This window comes from Amblyraja radiata, chromosome 2, assembly GCF_010909765.2.
Source record: "Amblyraja radiata isolate CabotCenter1 chromosome 2, sAmbRad1.1.pri, whole genome shotgun sequence".
Lineage (NCBI taxonomy): Eukaryota > Metazoa > Chordata > Chondrichthyes > Rajiformes > Rajidae > Amblyraja > Amblyraja radiata.
In genome coordinates, this window is record NC_045957.1 from 119,161,201 (window position 1) to 119,178,357 (window position 17,157).

Consider the following 17,157-nt stretch of genomic DNA (forward strand, 5'->3'; position numbering starts at 1 on the left):
AGGTATAAGAGAGCTCTCAGCACAACAACTGCTGATGGTAGTAGCATAATGAATTCTGAAGTGTATGGACACATCCTAACTGCTCAAGTTAAAAAAAATGCCTTAAAATTCATTGACCAGCGGTTCCCAAACAAACTGCAAAAGCAACAAAGGAGTTTTTCACAGCTAAAAAATGGTCAATTCCTGAGTGGCCAAGTCAATCACCCGATCTGAACCCAATTAAGCATGCCTTTTATATGCTGAAGAGAAAACTGAAGGGGACTAGCCCCCAAAACAAGCATAAGCTAAAGATGGCTACAATACAGGTCTGGCAGAGCATCATCAAAGACACCCAGCAACTGGTGATGTCCATGAATCACAGACTTCAAGCAGTCATTGCACGCAAAGGATATGCAACAAAATACTAAACATGACTACTTTCATTTACATGACATTGCTGTGTCCCAAACATTATGGTGCCCTGAAATGGGGGGGGGGGGACTATGTATAAACACAGCTGTAATTTGTACATGGTGAAACCAAAATGTATAAAAATGGTCTTTAATAAAATCTGACAATGTGCACTTTAACCACATGTGATGTTTTTCTATTACATTGTTCTAAAGCACAATCAGGCATAAAACCTATTGTCAAACGGATGCAGCGAATCTAGGTTACCACTATAATTTCACAGAATTCATTAAGCGGCCTTGAAAGCGGTGTAAGGCTAATCCAGAAATTTAATTTAAAACACATTTAAATCCACTAGCAACAACCAAGTTTGGCCATCTGCAAATCCTACAAAATATTCCTGTTGGGAGATATTTATTTGTGGCGAGGAATTTATTGAGCACAGCATGCTTGCAACAGCCTGTCAAACTCTTTGATGCACACTTCTAGTTACCTAAACCCACTGGGCTTCTCGAGCTGAGCAGACGTGCACTGCATGCTTAAATCTGAAGGTCAGTGGGATTTTATTTTGCAGCGCAGAGTGGCACATTTCCATTTATAATAACTTGAAAAGGATTCTATTCGCACACTGTCACACAGCATCGAGAAGATTGGCTACAAAAATCTCCATTCGATATCTTAATTGCAATCGCAGCCGAGATTTTCCCCTTTAAAATATCCGTCTACAGGTAATGGCAAAGAACTAAGCAGTCCAATTAAAAAAAAAAAAAGACTGAATACTCACCGACACAAATGCAGCCATAACAAAAGGTGATTAATATTTACGGTTGAAGCTGCAGAGCCGAGTTGTAATGAACATTTGTTCCGACGAGAGCAGATGAACGCACCAGCTTCGAGAGGAGACTGGTTTACTGATTTGGGTGGGGTTCTTTGAAGCCACTGTCACATTTTACACAGAATCTTGAACCAATACCCTGCTACGAGGGAGGGTCGATGGCACATTCATGATGGTCTGTCTCCTGACGACCAGGCAGAGGCACAGAACCAACGCAGCAGAGCAGCAGGTTCACCCGATGTGACATTTGCAATATTACCATACTACGCTAAACACAGTCATTCATGCCAGGGGTATGGTTCATAATACAAAGTGTTGTTTGACAAAAGGGCAATTTTTGTGACATCAAATGGAAGTCATTTGGAGATGGGGTGGGGGGGGGGGGAGTGCGAGTTGCTTCAGCAGGGTAGTGGGTGGGAGGGATCACAAGAACAAATTTCAGGTGAATAGACTCACAGCAACTAATGTTATGGCAACACGACAATCGCTACCCAAGGGACAGTGAATTCTATGATAATCTGCTGCTGAAAGTAGGACGTGGATTTAATGATCTGTTTACATTGTCGGTGAGATGCTGCTCTCGTGTAATTTTACTTTTGAGAGCATTTACAGTGATTTTTCTGTTTAGTATGCATTTCACTGGGAACTGACTGTGCTAATCTAAATTTACATCGCTGTTACTTTCCCCAAGATTGAATGGATTAATTAATTGCAAACTGATAACAGCAGCCTAGTGTCACTGCTAAATACAAACCCTACGGAATAAGAAGCGGGAACAGCAGTAGTGTCCGTATGACCTCTTGAGCCTGATCTGCCATTCAACTATCATGGCTGATCTTCATAACTTCTAGCAGCAAAATTAGGCCATTCGGCCCATCAAGTCTACTCCGCCATTCAATCATGGCTGATCTGTCTTGTCCTCTTAACCCCATTCTTCTGTCTTCTCTCCATAATGCCTGACACCCGTACTAATTCTGACAATCTCCACCTTAAAATTACCCATTGACTTGGCCTCCACATCCTTCTGTGGCAATGAATTCCACAGATTCACCACCCTCTGACTAAGGAAATTTCTCCTCATCTCCTTGGTAAAGGTACAAACTTTTATTCTGAGGCTATGGCCTCTGATACTGGACTGTCCCACGAATGGAAATAACCTCTCCACATCCAGGCCTTTCACTATTCCGTCAGTTTCAATGAGGTCCCTCCTCATCCGTCTAAACTCCAGCTAGTACAGGCCCAGTGTCCTTCAAACGCTCATCATATGTTAACCCAACCATGCCTGGGGTCATTCCCAAAAACTTCCTCTGGACCCTCTCCAACGACAGCATATCCTTCCTCAGATATGGGGCCCCAAAACTGCTCACAATACTCCAAATCTTCCACCTCAATGCCACCTTCTTATCCCCACAATGTCTAGAAATCTATCGACTTTTCGTACAGTTTAGAGATACAGTGTGGAAGCAGGCCCTTCCATTTCTATCCTACACACTAGGGGCAATTTACAAAGGCCAATCAACCAAAAAACCTGCACGTCTTTGGAATGTTGGAGGAAACAGAACACCCGGAGAAAGTCCACACAGTCACGGGGAGAATGTACAAATTCCACACAGACAATAAATCCCCAGGGCCTGATGGTCTGCATCCCAGAGTACTTAAGGAAGTTGCTCTAGAAATCGTGGACACATTGGAGATAATTTTCCAATGTTCAATAGATTCAGGATCAGTTCGTGCGGATTGGAGGGTAGCTAATGTATCCCACTTTTTAGGAAAGGTGGGAGAGAGAAAACAGGGTATTATTGACCAGTTAGCCTGACATCGGTGGTGGGGAAGTGGCTGGAGTCAAACATAAAAGATGAAATAGCGGCACATTTGGATACCAGTAACAGGATCGGTCCGAGTCAGCATGGATTTACGAAGAGGAAATCATGCTTGACTAATCTGGAATTTTTTGAGGATGTAACTAAGAAAATGGACAAGGGAGAGCCAGTGGATGTAGTGTATCTGGACTTTCAGAAAGCATTTGATAAGGTCCCACATAGGAGATTAGTGGGTAAAATTAGGGCACATGGTATTGGGGGTAGAGTGCTGACGGATAGAGAAGTGATTGGCAGACAGGAAACAAAGTGCAGGGATTAACGGGTCCCTTTCAGAATGACAGGCAGTGACTAGTGGGGTACCGCAAGGCTCGGTGCAGGGACTGCAGCCATTTACAATATACATCAATGATTTAGATGAAGGCATTCAAAGTAACATTAGCAAATTTGCAGATGACACAAAGCTGGGTGGCAATGTGAACTGTGAGGAGGATGCTGTGAGAATGCAGGGTGACCTGGACAGGTTGGGTGAGTGGGCAGATGCAGTTTAATGCGGATAAATGTGAGGTTATCCACTTTGGTAGCAAAAACAGGAAGACAGATTATCTAAATGGTGTCAAGTTGGGAAAATGGGAAGTACAACGGGATCTGAGGGTCCTTGTCAATGAAAGTAAGCATTCAGGTACAGCAGGCAGTGAAGAAAGCGAATGGCATGTTGGCCTTCATAACAAGAGGAGTTGAGTATAGGAGCAAAGAGGTCCTTCTGCAGTTGGGCAGGGCCCTGTTGAAACCACACATGGAGTATTGTGTGCAGTTTTGGTCTCCAAATTTGAGGAAGGACATTCTTTCTAATGAGGGAGTGCAGCATAGGTTCACAAGGTTAATTCCCGGGATGGTGGGACTGTCATATGCTGAGAGAATGGAGCGGCTGGGCTTGTACACTCTGGAATTTAGAAGGATGAGAAGGGATCTTATTGAAACATATAAGGTTATTAAGGTATTTGGACACTCTAGAGGCAGGAAACATGTTCCCGATGTTGGGGGGGCCCAGAACCAGGGGCCACAGTTTAAGAATAGACAATAGGTGCAGGAGTAGGCCATTCAGCCTTCGAGCCAGCACCGCCATTCAATGTGACCATGGCTGATCATCCACAATCAGTACTCCGTCCCTGCCTTCTCCCCATTTCCCCTGACTCCACTAATATGGGGTAAACCATTTAGAACGGAGATGAGGAAACACTTTTTCACACAGAGAGTTGTGAGTCTATGGAATTCTCTGCCTCAGAGGGCGGTGGAGGCCGGTTCTCTGGATATTTTCAAGAGAGAGCTAGATAGGGTTCTTAAAGATAGCGGAGTCAGGGGATATGGGGAGAAGGCAGGAACGGGGTACTGATTGTGGATGATCAGCCATGATCACATTGAATGGCGGTGCTGGCGCGAATGGCCTACTCCTGCACCTATTGTCTTTAATTTTATCAAACTACCTCAATGTAGACATTGGACTTTTTCCTCTGGAATGTTGAAGAACCAGCCTCTCTGGAAAAGTGTGTCTGAGTGCCTATGTGTGTGTGTGTGTGCGTGTGCGTGTGTGTGTGTGTGTGTGTGTGTGTGTGTGAGAGAAGTTGGGGGGGTGGGGGGGGGGGAGGAAGAAAGGAAAAGCAGGATAAAGCCTGGCCAGTGATAAATATCTTAATACCGGTGATGCAGATGGGTCTCGACCCGAAACGTCACCTATTGCTTTTCTCCAGAAATGCTGTCTGACCCACTGAGATATTCCAGCTTGCTGTGTCTATCAGGGCTTTTGATAGGCACGTAGTTGAACAATTGTCAGAGATGAACAGACAGAAGCTATATTCCACCTACATTCCTACCTCTGGCTTCACTTTTTACAACAATCCCTTTGTCACAACCCTTCTGTCTTTTCATCTCTGGCCTTTGTGCAACCTTGCGCCTACCAAAAGACCTCCTCATCTCGATCCACCAAGGCTTTGCCCTGGCCTCACTTCCAGCTTTCTTCCTCCACCCCTCTACAATACAATACAATACAATACAATTCAATTTATTGTCATTTGGACCCCTTGAGGTCCAAACGAAATGCCGTTTCTGCAGCCATACATTACAAACAAATAGACCCAAGACACAACATAATTTACATAAACATCCATCACATTGCTGTGATGGAAGGCCAAAAAAACTTCTCTCTCCACTGCACTTTCCCCCCCGATGTCAGAGTCAAAGTCAAAGCCCCCGGCGGGCGATGGCGAATTGTCCCGTGGCCATTATTGCCACGCCGGGTGATGCAAGGTCGCACACCGGGTTCTAGATGTTAGAGCCCCCGGCGTGCGCTCGCAGTCCCGCAGCCATTCCAAGCCGCGCGGGGCGGTGCTGTAAGGCCCCGCTCCAGGAGCTCTTCAACCCCGCAACTCGGGCGGGAGAAGTCGCCGTTGCGGAAGCCCCGAAAAGCGGTCTCCCTCCAGGGACCCGCGGGCTCCCGGTGCCGTCCGCCAAACCCGCAGTTGCAGCCACCGAATCTCCGGGGGTTGGGTCGCAGCAGCGTCCACCACAGCTCCACCCGCTCTGGACTCGGCCAGCTCCGCGACGGTGAGGTGAGTGTCGGCACTGGAGTCCCCGGTCTTCCTGTTGGAGGCCGCTCCTCGTTGCAGCCCCAACGACAACGGAGACCCGACAAAGAAAAGGTCGGGTCTCCCGTGCAGGGAGAGATTTAAAAGTTACCCCCAACCCCCCCACACCACCCCCACCCCCCCACACACATACCCCAACAAAAATAACAAAAACTACATAAAAACATAGACATAAAATAATAAAAACGCAGACGGACTGCAGAGGCCGCTGCTGACGAGAGCCGCGCCGCCTACCTGTACAATGCCTGAACAGGGATCGAAATTAACAGTTGCCCGGTGGCCACCTAAAGTCCCGCCGGGCAACCTAAAAGCAGTGTCATTTTGCCCGGCGTGGCCCCCTTCTCTATCTGTCACTCTCCGTCTCCGCCCGCCATCCGTATCCGGGCCGCCGGGTCGCTGCTCTCCAGCCGCTCCTCATCCGCCAGCACGGCCGTCCGCCTTGCACATGCGCACTACATGCTGCCTGACCTGCTGAGTTACTCCAGCACTTTGTGTCTGTCTCCAGCATGTGATATCCAATACATTGCAACCACAGGTTCCCTCTCAAGTTACATCCTCAGAGCTCCCGCAGATTAGTCAAACATTATTTATTTTCAGAAATCCATACCAACTCTGCTCACTTCTATTATTCTTTTCATGGTCTTGTTCAAATATCCTTGATTACAGATTCAACAATTCCCTGCCATTGTCATCAAGCTAACAGATCAATCATTTCCTATTCCAACTACCTCACTGGAGACCTTCAGACTATATTTAATCAGACTTTATCTTGCATTAAACATTATTCCCTTTATCCTGTGTCTATACACTGCGGACGGCTTGATTGTAACTGTGTATAGTCATTTTGATGACTGGATGGCATGCATTAAAAAGCATTTCACTGTACATCAGTACATGTGACAATAAACTAAGCTAAGCCTTATTCCCTTTATCTTGTACCTGGATAGCAAGCAACAAAAAGCATGTCACTATACCTCTCTACATGTGTCAATAAAGTAAGCTCAATTGTATTCCCTTTATCTTGTGGGTAGACAAAAATGCTGGAGAAACTCAGTGGGTGAGGCATCTATAGAGCGAAGGAAATAGGCAACGTTTCGGGTCAAAACCCTTCTTCAGACTGATGTGAGGGTGGGAGGGGCAGAAGGAAGAAGTGGAGCCAGAGAGCTGAGGGAGAGCTGAGAAGGGGAGGAGAAAGTAAGGACTACCTGAAATTAGAGAAGTCAATATTCATACCGCTGGGGTGCAAACTGCCTTTATCTTGTACCTGGATAGCAAGCAACAAAAAGCTTTCCACTGGACCTCACTACATGTGACAATAAACTAAGCAAAACTTTATTCCCTTTATCTTGTACCTGGATAGCAAGCAACACAAAGCTTTTCACTGTACCTTGGTACACGTGACAATAATAAATTAAACTCCTTTTTAAATAGCAGGTTACGCTTTCTACCATGCAATCTAGAGGAACAATTCCAGAACTCATTGAATGCTGGAAAATGACATGCGCAGGAAGGAATTGCAGATGCTGGTTTGTACTGAAGATAGACATAAAAAGCTGGAGTAACTCAGCGGGTCAGTCAGGATCTCTGGAGAAAAGAAAAAGGTGACGTGTCAGGTGGAGACCCTTCTTCAGACAACTGGAACATCCATTACCTCATTAGACGCCTGCTTCAAAACACTACGGCACAGAACATCAGGTCCTTAAGATTTATCAACTTCTTTTGTTCCTTTTCTACTGTAGTTCTTGGCTGCCCACTTGAATATCTAATATATCCAGCAAGTTTTACATATCTTCATGAAGACAGACTCAAAGCACTTGTTTAATCCCTCTGCCAGTTCTTTCATCCCCATCAAGTCGTCTGTACAGGGCCTTTGTTAATCTTTTCTCTTTGAGTACCTATGAAAGCTCTGACACCTTTCTACGTTTATTGCCAATTCATTTTCATGTTGTAAACTTCCAAACATTTAGAAGGATGAGGGGACCTCATTGAAACATGCCCAATAGTGATAGGTCTAGATAGAGTGGATGTGGAGAGTGGATATGGATCTTCCACTGGTGGGAGAGTCTAAAACCAGAGGGCATTGCCTGAGAATAAAAGGACGTACCTTTAGAAAAGAGATGAGAAAGAATGTCCTTGGTCAGAGGGTAATGAATCTGTGGAATTCATCGCCACAGACAGCTGTAGAGGCCCAAGTCATTGGGTATTTTTACGGCAGAGATTGACAGGTTCTTAATTAGTACGGGTGTCAGGGGTTATGGGAGAATGGGGTTAAGAGGGAAAGATAGATCAGCCATAATTGAATGGCAGAGAAGAGGGTGGCACAGAGGCGCAGCGGTAGATTTGCTGCATTACGGCACCAAAGACTCAAGTTTGATCCTGACTACGGGTGCTGTCTGTACAGTGTTTGTACGTTCTCCCTATGATTGCGTAGGTTTTCTCCAGGTGCTCTAGTTTCCTCCAACATTCCAAAGACATGGAGGTTTGTGGGTTAATTGGCTTCGGTAAGAAGAGTAAATTGTCTCAAGTGTGTATGATAGTGTTGGTGTACGGGTAATAGCTGATCGGCACGGATTTGGTGTGGCCAAAGGACTGTATCTCTAAACTAATACTAACGTAAAACAAATGATCAATTCCCCAGTACGGGGCCCTTGGTAATCTTTTCTCTTTTGAGTATCTATGAAAGCTCTGACAGTTTTCTACGTTTATTACCAGTTCACTTTCCATGTTCTACGCTTCCAAACCTCAAGCCTATTGCTACTTAGAAGGCATAGGAAATTTGGCATATCCCCTACAACTCTCACCAACTTCTACAGATGCACCATGGAGAGCATTTTATCAGGATGCATCACAGCACGGTTTGGGAACTGAACAAGAAATTGCAGCAAATTGTGGACGCAGCCCGGACCATCACACAAACCAACCTCCCTTCTATTGACTCCATTTATACATCACGCTGCCTTGTCAAGGCCAACAGCATAATCAAGGATGAGTCGCACCCTGGCCACTCCGTAACGTTTGGTGCAAGGTAAAGCCAGCAAAGGCCGATCAAGGATAGCCCGAGGGTCACCAAAGAGGTAGATAGTAGTTCAGCACTGCTCTCTGTTTGTGGTAGGACGATTCAGTTGTCTGATAACAGCCAAGAAGAAACTGTCCGTGAATCTGGTGATGAAGAGCTACCAGCCTTGGAGGGCATCTACCACACGCGGTGCCTCAGGAAGGCCCTCAGCATCCATAAGGACTCATCACACCCCTGCACGGTCTGTTTCAACTACTTCCCTCCGGCAGACGTTACAAGGCCTTCTACGCCCGAACCTCTAGACTCAGAAACAGTTTTATCCCAAGAGCTATAGCGGTTCTGAACCGGCCCTAATGAGTGCCCCCCACCCATCCCCTTTGGACAGTCTCCCTCAGATGGTCACGTCAATCAATTCAGCTTGTTTATTTATGTATTGTATTTATTTACCTTTCTTGTACATCAGTGGAGCTGCATACTAAATCTCGTTGCACTGACGTGCAATGACAATAAAAGATATATTATTATTATTATATTAAGTGGATGGAGGGAACAACTGGCAAAATGACACCCTATTCTTACAACAAACACGTCTAGTGTGCCAGAAATTCTCAGAACAGATGGACTATTTCAGTGACAGCAATACGTGACGTGTTGTTCTAGTGTCCTACTATTGATTACGATTCAATGAGCCACGCCGACAACGCTTGTAAAACTGAATCAGGAACATCAGGAGATATTTGACTAAAGGAATCAGACATCTTGAAGCTGGGAAAAATATAGATAATCAGCTATCATTCATACTAAATATAAATAAATCCATGTACAGATGTTTCATGAAAGAATTATAAATTGCGGTAAGGATCAGCCACTAAACCCTGTCGCTGAAATAGTCCGCTAAACCTCTAGTCAGTAAATCACGTATCTAGGTTATCACTCTAAATATACAGGATTTATTAAATGGCGCTGGAAACAGCTTTATAATCCTACACGAAGGGCTTTAAAAATCTTAATCATAGATTAGTTTGGATACAGCTGTTTAGATCCTTCGGCCCACCGACCAGTGATTCCCGCACATTAACACTACCCTAAGGACAATTTTACATTTATACCGATTATCAATGGTTCAATGGTACTTTATTTATCACACGTGCCGAGGTGCAGTGAAATTCATTTTTGTATACGGTTCAGCACGTATCACTACACATGAATACTTAGACACATATTAGATAAGCATCTCGGATACAGTGCAAGTGTATAGCAGTAGTACACAGCAACAGTATACAGACGCGCTAGTTTCGGCACCATTTTTAAGGCCCACTGGCTTTAGGTGCAGGTTTCTTGAACTGACTATAAAAGTCCGTTGTCATGACTTCATAAATTATACAAGCAGAATTAGGCCATTCGGCCCATTGAGTCTACTCTGCCATTCATTCATGGCTGATCTATCTTTCCCTCTCAATCCCAATGGTAGTATAGTAATGGTCGAGTCCTCTGGTGTTTAAGGCGAAGTGCTGATATTATATTGGGAGGTAGATAGCTTCTTCCAGCTAGCCCAGTTGAAGTCTCCAGTGATGACAGGGTACGTATTGGGGTGCACCATTGCTGATGGTGTACCCCATCAACGCTCAATTCCTCAATAGATAAGGTGAATACACAGAGTCTTTCAGCAGAGGGGAATCAAGAACCAGAGGACTTAAGGTGAGAGAGAAAAGATGCAATAGTAATCTGAGGGCCAACTCTCAGTGGGTTTATGGAACGAGCTGCCAGTGGAGATACTTGAGGCAGGTACTATAACATGTACAAGACATTTGGACATGCACAAGGAAAGGAAAGGTTTAGAGGGAAATGGGCCAAACATAGGCATGTGGGACATATAGATGGGGTATTTTGCTTGGATGTGGGCAAGGGCCTATTTCTGTGCTTTATGACTGTGCTAGCTCCCACACCCCAAAGAAACACAGGTTTGGTATAATTGTAAATTGTCCCTAGTGTGTGCAGGATAGTGCAAGTGTGCGGGTGATCGCTGGTCGGCAATGAACTCGGTGGGCCGAAGGGCCTGTTTCAGCACTGTATCAACACCATTTGGTTCACAAAGTGAATGGGGAAATCCCCGGGCTGTAGTGGTGTGTTTGGAGAGTTGAGTCCGAAGGTTTCAGTCTTACCTGAAGACCTTCCTGGCGACCACGTTTTCTTGCACAATGGAAGCCTCTCTATACTAGCATGCATTGTGGGGAGGTCAGTCCAACAAACGATCATAACATTACAAATGCATTTAAATTGCTGAAAAGTCCAATTCCTACTGTTGTTGCGGAAACAAGGAACTGCAGATGCTGGTTTATATAAAGGGATACAAAGTGCAGGAGTAACTTAGCACATCAGGCCGCCTCAGTGGCGCATGGGATGGTGGCACTACGGTAGAGTTCCTGCCTTACTGCGCCAGACACCCGGGTTTGTACTGTCTATGGGTTCTGACTGTACGGAGTTTGTACGTTCTCCCTGTGGGTTTTCTTTGGGTGCTCCACTTTCCCCCCACACTCCAAAGTCATTCAGGTTGTAGGTTAATTGTAGCGAATGGTATGTTAGCATTCATAGCAAAAGGATTTGAGTATAGTAGCAGGGAGGTTCTACTGCAGTTGTACAGGGTCTTGGTGAGACCACACCTGGAGTATTGCGTACAATTTTGGTCTCCAAATCTGAGGAAAGACATTCTTGCCATAGAGGGAGTACAGATAAGGTTCACCAGACTGATTCCTGGGACGTCAGGACTTTCATATGAAGAAAGACTGGATAGACTCGGCTTGTACTCGCTGGAATTTAGAAGATTGAGGGGGGATCGTATGGAAACTTACAAAATTCTTAAGGGGTTGGACAGGCTAGATGCAGGAAGATTGTTCCCAATGTTGGGGAAGTCCAGGACAAGGGGTCACAGTTTAAGGATAAAGGGGAAATCCTTTAGGACCGAGATGAAAAAAACATTTTTCACACAAAGAGTGGTGAATCTTTGGAACTCTCTGCCACAGAAGGTAGTTGAGGCCAGTTCATTGGCTATATTTAAGAGAGAGTTAGATGTGGCCCTTGTGGCTAAAGGGATCAGGGGGTATGGAGAGAAGGCAGGTACAGGATACTGAGTTGGATGATTAGCCATGATCATATTGAATGGCGGTGCAGGCTCGAAGGGCCGAATGGCCTACTCCTGCACCTATTTTTCTATGTTTCTATGTTAATTGGCTTTGGTAAAAATTGTAAATTGTCCCCAGTGTGTAGGATAATATTGGTGTATGGGGTAATCGTTGGTCGGCGCAGACTCAGTGGGCTGAAGGGCCTGTTTCCACGCTATCTCTAAATTAAACCTCCGGAGAACATGGATAGATGACGTTTTGAGTCGTTGATGAAGGATCCCATCCTGAAACGTCACCCATCTATGTTCCCCAGAGATGCTGCCTGGCCCGCTGAGTTACTCCGCCACTTTGTGTCCTCCAGCTGTTGTTCTGCCTGCAGATTCTTGCTTTAAAATATCAAACCGTGAACATACAAGTTTTTAGGAAGGAACTGCAGGCGCTGGTTTACACCTAAATTAGACACAAAATGTTGGAATATCTCAGCGGCCCAGGCAGCATCTCTGGAGAGAAGAAATGGGTGAAGTTTCGGGTCGAGACCCTTCTTCAGAATTAGTCAGGGGGGAGGGTAAGGTTTGAAAATGACAGATCAAAGCAGACGTTGATCAAGGAAATGGAGAATGGTCCATTATTTTCCTGATTGAATGCTTCAATGTCACCTTCTTCTCATTCTCATGATCATCGCCTGCTTTGATCTGTTGTTTTCACCCCTTACTCTTCCATATCTCTAGTCTCCCTGTCCCCTGACTGTGTCTGAAGAAGGGTCTCGACCCGAAATGTCAACCATTCCTTCTCTCCAGAGATTTTGTCTGTCCCATTGAGTTACTCCAGCATTTTGTGTCTATCTTTAATATAGTGTTCTCCAGCATGTTGCCGACAAAATGTCATCTTTTCCCGATGCCATCTTGGGAAAAAATAACCCTAATCTAAAGCAGGTCACCCAGCTAAATTCAAGTCCTCTGAAGACTTTAGTCAAAAAAATCTTTTTTTAATTCTTTGACGTTTAGATTGCAGGATTAAAAACTACAGAAGAAATCAGGGCATCCAAATGAACACAACTATTTTTGTTCATATGGAGACCCTGATTTCCCCTGATTACAGAGAAAACCAGGGCATTCACATGAACAAAAATAGTTTTGTTGTTCATAGTTCTTGGATTATTTGTGATGTTAAAAATCAATTTGACCAAGTATGCCACTTGATGCCCACAATGGCACATGTGGCTGCATCGACAAAATGAAATGCAGAGACCTAGATTCTGCAACCATCATCCCCACTGGCGAGGAGCGACACGGGTTCGCTCCTGACCCCGGGTGCTGTCTGCGTAGAGTTTGCACGTTCTCTCTGTGACCGTATAGATTTCCTCTGGCTGCTCCGGTTTCCTCCCACATCCCAAAGACGTGCGGGTTTTTGTAGGTTAATTGACCTCCGTAATTTACCCCGTGTGTAGGGAGTGGATGAAAAAGTGGTATAACATAGAACTGACGTAAACAGCCGTTTTCTATGGTAAGAATTTCATTGTTCTGTCTGGGACATATGACAATGAATCACTGTCTTGACTTTCTTGATCGATAATCGGTGCGGACTTGGTGGGCCATCCTATATATCCGGACCAAACTGAATTTCTAATTGAATGGCTTGAGCTGCTGAGTATCTCCAGCATTCTCGCTTTTTTGTTTCAGGTTACCGGCGATATGGATTTCCAAGCTCATTAGCCCATAACACCATTTGTGGACCTAGCCCAGTCCATCGCGCAAACCAACCTCCCTTCCATTGACTCCATCTTCACCTCACACTGCCTCAGCAAGGCCATCAGCACAATCAAGGACCAGTTTCACCTCGGTCACTCCCTCTTCACCCCTCTATCAATAGACAACAGACAATAGGTGCAGGAGCAGGCCATTCGGCCCTTCGAGCCAGCACCGGCATTCAATGTGATAATGGCTGATCATCCACAAAGATCAGGCAAGAGGTACAGAAGTGTGAACGCACACCTCCAGATTCAGGGACAGTTTCTTCCCAACTGTTATCAGGCAACTGAACCGTCCCACCACCAACTAGAGAGTGGTCCTCAGCTACCATCTACTCATAGGAGACACTCGGACTATCTTTAATTGTGCTTTCGTTTAGAGATACAGCACAGAAACAGGCCCTTCGGATAGCACTATCCCACACACAATATTTTAACAAAATCAATTAGCATACAAAGCTGTACGTCTTTGGAGTGACGAAGGAAACTGAAGCACCTGGAGAAAACCTACACGGTCACACAGACTCCATACAAACTCCATACAGACAGCACCCATAGTCAGGATCGAACCCATGTCGCTGGCACTTGGAGAAGCAAAAGGATTTTGCTTTTTCATAGCAAAAGGATTTGAGTACAGGAGCAGGGAGGTTCTACTGCAGTTGTACAGGGTCTTGGTGAGACCACACCTGGAGTATTGCGTACAGTTTTGGTCTCCAAATCTGAGGAAGGACATTATTGCCATAGAGGGAGTGCAGAGAAGGTTCACCAGACTGATTCCTGGGATGTCAGGACTGTCTTATGAAGAAAGACTGGACAGACTTGGTTTATACTCTCTAGAATTTAGGAGATTGAGAGGGGATCTTGTAGAAACTTACAAAATTCTTAAGGGGTTGGACAGGCTAGATGCAGGAAGATTGCTCCCGATGTTGGGGAAGTCCAGGACAAGGGGTCACAGCTTAAGGATAAGGGGGAAATCCTTTAAAACCGAGATGAGAAGAACTTTTTTCACACAGAGAGTGGTGAATCTCTGGAACTCCATGCCACAGAGGGTAGTCGAGGCCAGTTCATTGGCTATACTTAAGAGGGAGTTAGATGTGGCCCTTGTGGCTAAGGGGATCAGAGGGTATGGAGAGAAGGCAGGTACGGGATACTGAGTTGGATGATCTGCCATGATCATATTGAATGGCGGTGCAGGCTCGAAGGGCCGAATGGCCTACTCCTGCACCTAATTTCTATGTTTCTATGTTTCTATGGAGGCAGCAGCTCTACCGCTGCGCCACTGTGCCACCCAAGTACTGACTCTGTTTCCCATCGCACTGGTGCGTGCAGTCTGCCATGCAGAGATCTTCCATATTTTTGTTCCATATTTTATAAGTTTGGTGTGCAAGGCAACAACTCTACCGCTGCACCACTGTGCCGCCCCAGCTTAATTCCGTTATCCTGTATCTGCACAGTGTGCACGGCTTGATTGTTAGCGTATAGTCCTTCCGCTGACTGGAAAATGCTTTTCCCTGTACACGTGACATTAAACTGAATTAAAAAGTAAAATTTGCTGGATAACCTTCAAATCCAAACATAAACCAATTTAAATGCAAATATTTCAAATTGCCGATTCCAACCTACATAATTTGTGCTGCAACATTCAGAATAATAACAAGACAATGGAGTGAATAATTAATACAGGAGGATAATAGAACTGAGTCATTATGTGATGGATTGCCAAGGGTTATTAATGGAGCAGCACTGACAACCTGCTCATAAGTACATGCTTGTGGCAATTGACAAACACACAATTTTTGTAAGTACCAATTCATTCGAGGATTATGCAGCGAGAATGAAAACACAATGCGGAATGACAGGATCCGCTGTTAAATGACAATGGTTCATCTTCATAATGGAGCAGAATTAGTCCATTTGGCCCATCATGTCTACTCCACCATTCAATCATGGCTGATCTATCTTTCCCTCCTAACCCCATTCTCCTGCTTTCTCCCCATAACCCCTGACACCCATACTATAATAATAATAATAATAACTTTATTTATAAAGCACTTTAAACAACCGCAGTTGCCACAAAGTGCTGTACATGAGAACTCATGGACAAAAAGTTATTACAAACCATTAAAAACCATAAAACGAAGGACTAAAAAACAGTAAAAATTAAAAGACATTAAAAGCACTAAGATCAGGAGCAATGTCTCAGCCAGTGTCGAAAGCCAGAGAATAAAAATGAGTTTTTAGGGAGGATTTGAAGATGGACAGTGAGGGGGCCTGTCTGATGTGCAACGGCAAGGTGTTCCAGAGTGCCGGAGCAGCAACAGAAAAGGCTCTATCTCCTCTGTGCTTCCGCTTAGACCTTGGTACCTCAAGGAGCAGCTGATCAGCTGACCTGAGGCACTGGGCAGGAGCATATAGGTGGAGCAGCTCAGAGAGGTAAGGCGGGGCGAGCCCATTCAACGATTTGAAAACAAATAAAATAATTTAAAAATGAACTCGAAAGTGCACTGGGAGCCAGTGAAGGGAGGCCAAAATTGGCGTAATGTGCTCCCTCTTTCGAGTTCCGGTTAAAAGGCGAGCGGCAGCATTTTTAACCAGCTGGAGACGAGCCAATGAAGCTTGTGCGACTCCAGAGTAGAGTGCGTTACAGTAATCCAGCCTAGATGTAATAAAGGCATGGATTACTGTTTCAAAGTGCTGCCGCTCAAGGATGGGCTTCACCTTTGCCAGCTTCCTTAGGTGAAAGAAGCTGGACTTAACCACCGCGCCTATTTGTTTATCTAGTTTAAAATCACCGTCCATCCTAAAACCCAGGTTTAAAACTGTTGGCTTTACGGACAATGCCAGTGGACCCAAGTCAACAAAGGGAGGTTCACGGCAGCCATTGGGGCCAAACAAAATCACCTCTGTCTTTTTTTCATTAAGTCCCAGAAAGTTTAAGGCCATCCAGGACTTAATGTCCTCAAGACAAGGCAGAAGTGATTTTAGAGAATAGTCTTCTTCTTTCCTGAGTGGCATATATAACTGGCTATCATCTGCGTAAAAGTGAAAGGGGATGCCATGCCTTCTTAAAATTGAGCCCAGAGGAAGTAGGTATAGAGAGAAGAGCAGGGGCCCTAAAATTGAGCCCTGTGGAACCCCATATGCCAAGGGAGTGGAGGAGGATTCAAAGCCAGCAAGGCTTACACGCATGGTTCTGTCTGCCAGATAGGACCTGAACCATCCCAGGGCACTGCCACAAATGCCCACTTGGCGCTGTAATCGGGAAATTAAAATTCCATGGTCCACTGTATCGAAGGCGGCAGATAGGTCCAGCAAGACAAGAACCACATAATTACCGGAGTCGTTTGCCAGGAGGATGTCGTTAAAAACCCTTAGCAGAGCCGACTCTGTGCTATGCATAGCTTTGAATCCAGACTGGAAAACCTCCCGAATATTGTGCTCATCCAGGAAGAGTTTCAGCTGAGCATAAACTACTTTCTCCATGATTTTAGAGATAAATGGCAACTTGGAGATCGGCCTAAAATTGGCCAGAACAGTTTGATCCAGGCCGGGTTTCTTAAGTAGTGGTTGCACTACTGCATGTTTAAAATT

General features: G+C 45.2%; 1 protein-coding gene and 1 long non-coding RNA gene across 2 annotated transcripts in view; one reads left to right on the plus strand and one right to left on the minus strand.

Annotated features, from left to right (window-relative positions):
- The window catches only part of c2h18orf21 (chromosome 2 C18orf21 homolog), a 64,220-nt gene that overhangs the window by 30,579 nt on the left and 16,484 nt on the right, over positions 1-17,157 (minus strand). The window lies entirely within an intron of this gene.
- On the plus strand, positions 31-16,886 carry LOC116967756. The gene is made up of 3 exons (XR_004410311.1): positions 31-122; positions 11,258-11,264; positions 16,873-16,886. It is a non-coding gene; the product is annotated as an uncharacterized LOC116967756 (long non-coding RNA).